Here is an 8,552-nt window from a genome sequence, read left to right on the forward strand (position 1 = left end):
ATATATATATGAGGATCTGAGTGTATAGGGTTAGTGCATATTTTAGATATTGAGTTTTTCTAATATAGTTCCCCCTCCCCACTTTGTTTCTTTTGTGCACTTATTCGGAGACTGAGGGAGGAGGGAATTGAGCTTGACAGAAGTGAGCCAGGCCAGGTAGGCTTATCAGTTCTCTCTCTCTTGTCTTTCTTTGCTACTCTCTACACGAGGGGTTTAACCCTATTTACCAGAAACCTCACCGAGGTCCTTTAACTCTCCCTGCCTGTTCCCCAACTTTCTCTACACTTACAAGGATAGAAGGATATTATTATTATTAGCACAGTGTATAGATTTGGAAACTGAGGCACACAGCGATATCCCTAATTTGCCTAAGGTCATACAGCTAAGTAGTAAAACCAGGACCGGAACCTCTGCTTCTGGCTCCATAGCTCCCAGCACCACTCACCCCAAAATTAATGCACAGCACTTTCTCGGGAAGACCTGCTGTCATACAGCTGTTTGATTTTGTTTTGTTTTGTGCTGTTTGTTTGAACCCAGGATGCTGCACGTGTTAGGCAAGTGCTCTACCACTGCTCTACCCTTTGTACCTGTTTGAATCTCATCTCCTCTCTTCCCCTCTCTGAGGCAAGCTCTTCTGTCTACTTCCCCATAGCCCTTACCACTTTCTAACATTTGTGTATTCAATATAGTTACAACCTGTCCACTTACTTTATAGAATGTAAGCACCGAGTGAGAGCCAGGACCCTTGTTCTTTTCACTGAACAGTGTGGCACACAGTAGGTGTTCAAGGATATTTGGGGGTTTTGTTGTTTGTTTGGGACAGGGATCTCCCTATGCAGTTCAGGCTGGCCTTGCGCTCACTATGTAGCTCAGGCTGGCCTCGAACTCCCTGCAATCCTCCTGCCTTCAAGGATATTGGTAAATGCATATAAATAATTTCCCTGGGGTCACGCAGCTGGGCAGTGACATGGCTGTGATTTGAATCCAGTATCATTCAGTTCCAAAGCTATAGTGTCATCTTCCTAGGGCTCTTATATAGCTGAAATGGGTTCCCATGTTAACCACTTAGAACCGCACCTGGTAGAAGGTTACTATGCTATAAAAACAAAATAATATTGAGTTGTTATTAATACAGGAGAGGGGAGTTTTTCTTTCTGGGTGCCGCAGGGCTGTAATACCAGCTCTGGGTGGCTGGGCTGAAGCAGAAAGATTGCAAGTTCCAGCCTAGACTGGGCTACCAAACAATTTAGTAAAACCCTGTTTCTCAAAATAAAAAAGTTTTGGCCCAGCATGGTGGCACATGCCTGTAATCCCCGCATTTGGGAGACTGAGACAGGAGGATCACCATGAGTTTGAGGCCAGCCTGGGCCACACAGTGAGTTCAGGGTCAATCTGAACTACACAGGGAGACCTCAAAATTTAAATCCCCCAAAAAATGAATGAACGAATGCATACATAATTTTTTTTAAACTTCGAAAGGACTGGGGCTATAACTCAGTGTGAAAGCCCTAGGTTCAATCCCCAGCCCGACAAAATAATTAAATAAAAGCACATTCAGCTTTTGGGGGTGGGACTTCAAGCCTGACTTGGCAGACACAGGGAGGTGACCTCGGGGAGAAAAAAATACAGGTGCGCCTGCTGCCCTGCCCGCACCCGTACAGGCCCCTCCCACTTTGTAACTGACCTGAAATTGTTCACCCGCGGGATTGCCAACACACAAACTTCCTGTGTTTTGAGAAAGGGGAAGTCCAGCCAGAGATTTATCATGAGTCACTTGTTTCGTGAAGGAAGCTTGAGCGGTAGGCAGAAGGCTCCTGAAGGAGAGCTGTCTGATGAGAGAAAGGAGACTCAGATTCCAGAAGGACCTGCTGCTACTTCAGCTAACTCTTGAGCAAGTCCGCTCTCCTGCCTTCATTTTCTCAAGTGAAAAATGGGACAATGGCCTTCACCTCACTAGTTTCTTCTCTAGATAGTTCTACTAATACTGATGAGTGCCTGTGTGTGACCAACTGGGAATATGTAAGCAACTTTCAACTGGAGGGGCTTGGGATGGCCACCAAATCCAGGGCTTAGAAGTGTACAAATTAAACCAGGTGTGGTGGTATGAGACAGTAATCTCGGTTCTCTGGGAGGCTGAGGCAGGAGGATCACAATTTAAAACCCAGCCTAGGCAATTTAGCGAGATCTTGTCTCAGACTTTAAAAAAAGGGCTGGAGCTGGAGATTTAGCTCAGTGGTGCCACTGCCTGCCTCGCAAGCAAGCGCAAGGTCCCAAGTTCGATCCCAGGTACAAAAAATAAATAAATAAAGGGTTGGAGATGTAGCCCAGGACAAAAGTCCTGGGTTAAATCCCCACTACTGGGAGACTATATATATTGCCAAAAATGTCTTACCACTTTCTATTTGTGTGTCTGTAATCAAGTAATGGAACCTCTTCAGTCTTGGTTTCTTCTCCTATGAAGTATAACTCTGGATTCCTCAGCTGTTCCATAATAGTTTATCTAGTTTTCAGGATTGATGAGATAAGAAAGAAGCTGGGTATCTCAGGCCTATAATCCTAGCACTCTGGAGGCTGAGGCAGGAAGACTGTATCAAGTATCAATTTTAAGGCCATGCTGGACCATATAGCAAGACTCTGTCTCAAAAAAAAACAACAGGAGGGGTGGAAAAAAAAAAGGAAAAAGCTCTGCTCTGTGATCCCTCAGGAATGGTGATCTGTTTTCAATCTGGGATAACCTTTCACTCCTTCCCTCCTTCCTGGGTACTGTCTTGTTCTGTCCTGGCCCTGCTCTGAAACTGCTTCTAATAGACCTACTCCAGCATCCTTCAGGCCGCAAACAAAGGTTTTGTTTTGTTTTAATTTGTTTCAGTACTAAGAACTGAACCCAGGGCCTTTGCACTAAGCTACAATCCCAGTCCCTTATAAGAAATTTTTGAGACGGGGTATCACTAAATCCCTAAGTAATCCTGGCTGGGTTTCAGTTTGTAGTCCTCTGGCCTCAGGCTCCCAGAGTGCTGGGATTATTTGTTTGCAGCACAGGTCTGCTTTATTTGTTCTTTACTGATGCAAAAGTACTAAGTTTATGGTGGAAAACAAAAACAGCCTTCTATTTATTTATGTTTTTATGTTTTTCAGTACTGGAGAGTAAATTCAGGGCCTTCACACTGAGTTACATTCCCAGCCATTATGTTCTGAGACAAGTTTGATAAGTCATTAAATCACCCAGGCTGTGCTTAAAATGTAGTCTTCCTGCCTCAGCCTCCCAGAGTGCTGGGATCATAGGCCTGTACCACTAGGCCCAGCCCAAAAAGCTATTTTTAACTAAATAAAAAGGATAAAACAGAGATTATGTACAACTTCACCACCTAGAGATAATCATTCTTCACTGTTGAGGTGACTGTCCTTGCATATTATTTTTTTCAGAACTAGAGACTGAATCCGGGGTCTTTCACAGTGAGCTACATCTCCAGCCCTTTTCTCTGTTTTGTTTGTTTTCTTTGTTTTTTCCTTTTATTGAGTTTATTGGTACATTTAAGGTATATAGTACAATTACGTTCATTATTGGGAGCGTGTACCTTTACATGACAGGTCTTGGTTCTCATTTTTTTCCCCTTGTATTTGTTTTTTGAGACAGGGTCTCAGTAAATCACCAAATTTCCCAGGCTGGCTTGAACCCTTGAGCCTCCTGTCTCAGTTTCTCAGAGTACTGAGATGACAGGCATGCACCACCGTGCCCTGCTCCAGATTTCTTTTAAATACGAATGTAACAAGAAGTCAACTGCAAATGTCCTGACTGTTCTTTTTGGCTTTGGGGCCAAGGCAATGACTGCCGAGGACCACTACATCCCAAATTAAATTGCTAAACCACCCAAGCATGCTGAAGCATAAAGAAACTGGTTCTACCAGAATTAACTCATTAACCCATCAGTCACTCCGGCGCCTGCCTGTGTGTAGAAGGGAGGCTGAAGCTTGAGAAGGGCCAGGTGAGGCAGATTTCTTTTGGAGAGAATTGTACACTCTTTTTCACTGCCAGACAGAATGAGTGAGGTCTATTTCCTCCCTCACTTTTTGAGCCTGGGACTCAAAAGGGAAAGGGATCTGTGAACCAGAGGAAAAGCAAGTCCAAAGCAATGGCCCTGGACTGGAGTGTGCTCAGTAATGCAGTATGTGCTTAGCACATGAACAGCCCTGGGCTCCATCCCCAGCAGCGCCCAAAAAAGAAAGAAAACAAAGCAATAGCCCACTTGTCTACACCCACACGTCTACACCCGCACGTCTACCAGCAGGAAGCTTGTCACGCTGAAGTGTCACGGTCCATTGAGTTGTCTGCCTCCCTAACTACATGAGAAACATCCGAGACGGTCTGGGTTATATCTTCTCTACCCCTTGCAGAAGGCCTGCTTAGCTGATTCTTGATAAATGTTCTGATGAAGGAAGGGAAGCTTCAAGAAGTTGTAGAGTAGAGAGCAGAAAGAAAAAGGATTTTGGAACCACTCAGATCTGAGTTCAAATTCTGATTCTGCTATTTCTTTTTTCTTTTTTTGTTCAGAGTTGTTTTGTTTGAGACAGGGTCTCGCTATGAGGTTCAGGCTGACCTTGAACTTACTATGTAGCCCAGGCTGTCCTTGAACTCATAGCGATCCTCCTGCCTCAGCCTCTGGAGTGCTAGTCTCACAGGCATGCACCACCACACCTGGCTCTGCTTTTCTAGCTAGGTCTTTAACTTCACTTTTCACACTTTAAATGAGGATGAGTTGAGCATTTGCTTTGCAGGGTTTTGAATGAAATGGATCGAGTAGTACATAATAGATGTTTCATCAATGAAGAAGGACAGATGTAGGGGACCAGTGGGGATGGTACAGTTTGGTGATAAAGCACTTGCCTAGCATGCATGAGGCGCTGGGTTCCTTACCTGGCAATGCCAAGGAAAAAAAAAAACAGAAGAATGAATTACGGGACAGGAGGATAGGGCAGTGGTAGCACATTCACCCTATGTCCAGCCACTGGCTTCCAAGCTCAGAACACTCTCCCAATCAAAAAGCAAAAATGAATGAAGACACAGTGGTCCTGGACATTGAAAACTAGCTGGCCCGCCTGTTTCCTGTCTAAACTGATATAGTAGTGGAATGTCTACACCCCAATTTCCTTCCTTGCTCCTCGGCATCTACCTTCATAGCATCTACCTTCATCTACCTTCATAGCAGCTGCCATTTGTATTGTAATTTACAGAAACTTGATGGCCTGATCACATTTAAATTTCTCAGCAATCCTGGGAGGTCTAAATTCTAATTCCTACTTTACAGATAAGGGAACTGAGACCCAGGGAGGGTGCATGAATTGCCCATGGACACAAAGACCCGACAGTTGTGGGCATCTCTTTTGGCCGTCCTGACAGAATTGATTGAGCACGTTCTTGCACACCACTTGTGAGCTGAGCCCTTGGACTGAGTGCCTTCTACCCTCCTGTCGTAGGAGAAAGAACAGACCTACAAATCAAAAGGATACCTCTAAATGAGTGGCAAGTGCTATCTTCTCGGCAAAAATGTGATGAAAACCCCAGAAAGGATGAGTTTCTTCCGCTGAGAACAGTTGGCTAGGGAGTAGGTACAACCCGCCATTCTCTAGCTCCGTGGCCTTGGGCAAGTCACGTCACCTCTCCGGGCCTTAATTTCTTCATCTGTAAATCGGAGGCTATAATAGGCATGGACAGTGTCTTGCACAGACCAGACAGCAGGTCAGGAAGGTGTATCTGATCCTTAATAGATACCAGCCAGGGGTGTTCTGATCCCTTGAGTCCTTCTTGGAATAAGTGCAAGCACCCAGTCCACAATGGGGATCCGGCCCAGTGGCAGAGGGCTTGCCTAGTATACCTGAGGCCCCAGGTTTGATCCCCAGCATGGGGAGTGAGGGAGGCTGCAGATTCCTGGGAGGAATTATTTCTCCTAGTTCAGCTCCTGCTTCAGCCTGTACCATCTTCTGTCTGCACCATACTAAAGCAGATGTAAAACTTGGCCCTGCATCTATTTCTACAAATATGTCAAACGCCCCAGCTAGGGCAGGCTGTCTGAGTGTAAGAAAATTTTCTGAAGAGTTCCAGGCAAACAGATTACACTGTAGCTACCAAAAATCCTCAGGGAGAACGAAAAAATTCATGATTTCCAAGACAGTCTCTGCTGGATCTTGTTTACCTTCAAATTGTCCCCAGCCCCTCAGGGGCCGTCTCCCGTACCTCCTGGTAGGGTCATCTTCATTGTTAGACTCTTACTAACAGCTCTCCAATTCCCCTTCCAAACATTATCTGCTGTGAGAAGTCTTAGGGTCTCCAGGAGTCAACTTCCCTCTCTAGTTAGCCCCTCTCCAACTCACAGGATGGTAGAAAACATTTGCTGGCATTCACAGCAATTGACCCTGGTGGGTGCATGGCCCTGGCTGGCTTCTTGCTCCCTTCCATTCCCTAGGACCCTCAGCTCCTCCATCCCATTTCCCAAATCCAGGCCTCCAGATTTTGGCAGCCTGAGCACCCCCGCCCTCATCCCACCTTCTCAAGATGGGCCCCTCTGTTTAAAACACCAAAAGCAGCAGGATATGGTGGTGCATATCTTTAATCTCAGCACTCTGGAAGGCTCAGGCAGGAGGATCACAAGTTCAAGCCCAACCTAGGAAACTTAACAACATAGTGAGACCCTGCCTCAACATATAAAATTATAAAAAGGGTTTGGGGATGTACCTCAGTGCAAAAGCTCTGGATTCAATCCCCCATACAACTACATTAATCAATTAACTAAGCAAAACAAGCATCCAAATCCATTTTGAGAGCAGAACCAAATCCAGGTCCTCCCTTTGTTGACTTCAAGGCACACCTTCACCCTAAATAGTTTTGCAATGTATTTTCTTTTTTTTAGTTTGTTTGTTTGTTTGTTTGTTACCAGGGATTGAACTCAGGACCTTGCACTTGCAAGGCAGGCACAGTGCTACTGAGCTATATCCCCGGCCCTTCAATTTTTTTTTTTTTTGGTTTTTTGAGACAGGGTCTCACTATGTAGTTGAGACTGACCTGGATTATCTCACTATGTAGCCCAGGCTGGTCTCAAACTCACAGTGATCCTCCTGCCTCAAGCCTCCCCAGTGCTGGGATTACAGGCGGCACCACCATGCCTGACTCCAGTGTATTTTCTTAATGAGAACTGCACTCTCTTTCCTATGGTTGGAGGTCATGCACTTGGGGGTCTATGAGTTATGCCTGGTCTGTGGGGGGTGAGGGGGAGTTGGGAATGGAGGGGCTATTCAGTGGCACCACGCCTGCCTGGCAAGCACAGGTCCTGAGTTTGATCCCTGGTACCAGAAACAAACAAACAAAGAAACAAAAAAATCAAACCAACCTTTTCAAATTGAGGTAGTTTTGGACGGGGGATTTAGCTCAGTGGCACCTTGCCTGTCTCTTAAGCACAAGGTCCTGAGTTTGATCCCCAGTTTAAAAAAAAAAAAGTTGAGATAGTTTTAATAATAGTCTGGATTTGTGGCTTTTCTTGTAAATTCAAGAAATGAGGCATCATAGGACACATAGATCTTCCAAGAAGTATGTTGGCCTTAATGGAGAGTAGGGTCTCTGCTCTAGGTTTTATGCCTCTGCCTACTGGCCTTATTTATCTTTTCTTTTTTACCAAGTTTGTGGCCTTTGCTGTTTTTTGTTTGTTTGTTTGTTTTTTGGTACCAGGGATCAAACTTGGGAACTTGCACTTGTGAGGCAGGTGCTGTGCCCCCAAGCTAAATCCCAGGCCCTCCTACCTTTCTTTCTTTGTGTGTGTGTGTGTGGCCTTTGTTAAGAGGCATTTTGGTGCCAGTTTCCACCTTCTGCATCATCCTGATCATGGTGATATTATTATTATTATTATTATTATTATCATTATTATTATTATTATTAAGACAAGGTTTTGCTCTGTAATTCATGCCGTCCTTGAACTCAGGGCAATCCTCCTGCCTCAACCTCCCTAGTGTTGGGATTACCCTCAGACTTACATCCCCACATCCAGCTACTGCTGCATTCTTATTAAATTGGGTCCCAGAATTTATCAAGCTCAAGCGGGAGAAGGGGACTCCCAGGCAGAAGGTCTGCAAGAGCAGCCCCGGAAGTATGCGTGATGGCTCGTCTTGGAGAGGGTAGGGGTACGGAGGGCTGGGGTCTCCAGGGCGGGAGGCGTGGGTGCTGGAAAGGTTGGCACTTGGTCATGAAGGGCCTCAAGGTTCTCTCACAGAGCGCTGGGAGTCAGCGTGGCATTTAGAGCCCCCCCCCAGGTACAATGATCTACATTTGTTCATGTACAAAAACCTACATTTATTCAGATACAGTAGTCTCTTTTTTTCTTTCTGTCTTCATTTAGATTGCTGACTATGTACGTCCAGGTATAACCGAACCCCTCCCGTCCCCGCGCTGAGGATGGCTGCGAAGACCGAGGGGAGTGATTTGCGGGCAGCCTTATCCAAGAGCGGCGATGCTTGACCTTGGCTGAGAGCGATGCCGCGCTCCCCTCCCCGCGCTGCGGCAGACTGCGGCG

The 8,552-nt window shown here is 45.7% G+C and overlaps 1 long non-coding RNA gene across 2 annotated transcripts in view; it reads right to left on the minus strand.

Moving 5' to 3' along the window:
* Window positions 1-8,552, minus strand: part of LOC104860590 — a 17,039-nt gene that overhangs the window by 234 nt on the left and 8,253 nt on the right. For both annotated transcript variants that reach the window (XR_779729.3, XR_779728.3), the window contains exon 2: window positions 1,685-1,829. This is a non-coding gene — a long non-coding RNA (uncharacterized LOC104860590). The remainder of the gene's footprint in view (window positions 1-1,684; window positions 1,830-8,552) is intronic.

The sequence above is a fragment of the Fukomys damarensis genome, unplaced genomic scaffold, assembly GCF_012274545.1.
Source record: "Fukomys damarensis isolate Sample0158 unplaced genomic scaffold, DMR_v1.0_HiC HiC_scaffold_23, whole genome shotgun sequence".
NCBI classification, from domain to species: domain Eukaryota; kingdom Metazoa; phylum Chordata; class Mammalia; order Rodentia; family Bathyergidae; genus Fukomys; species Fukomys damarensis.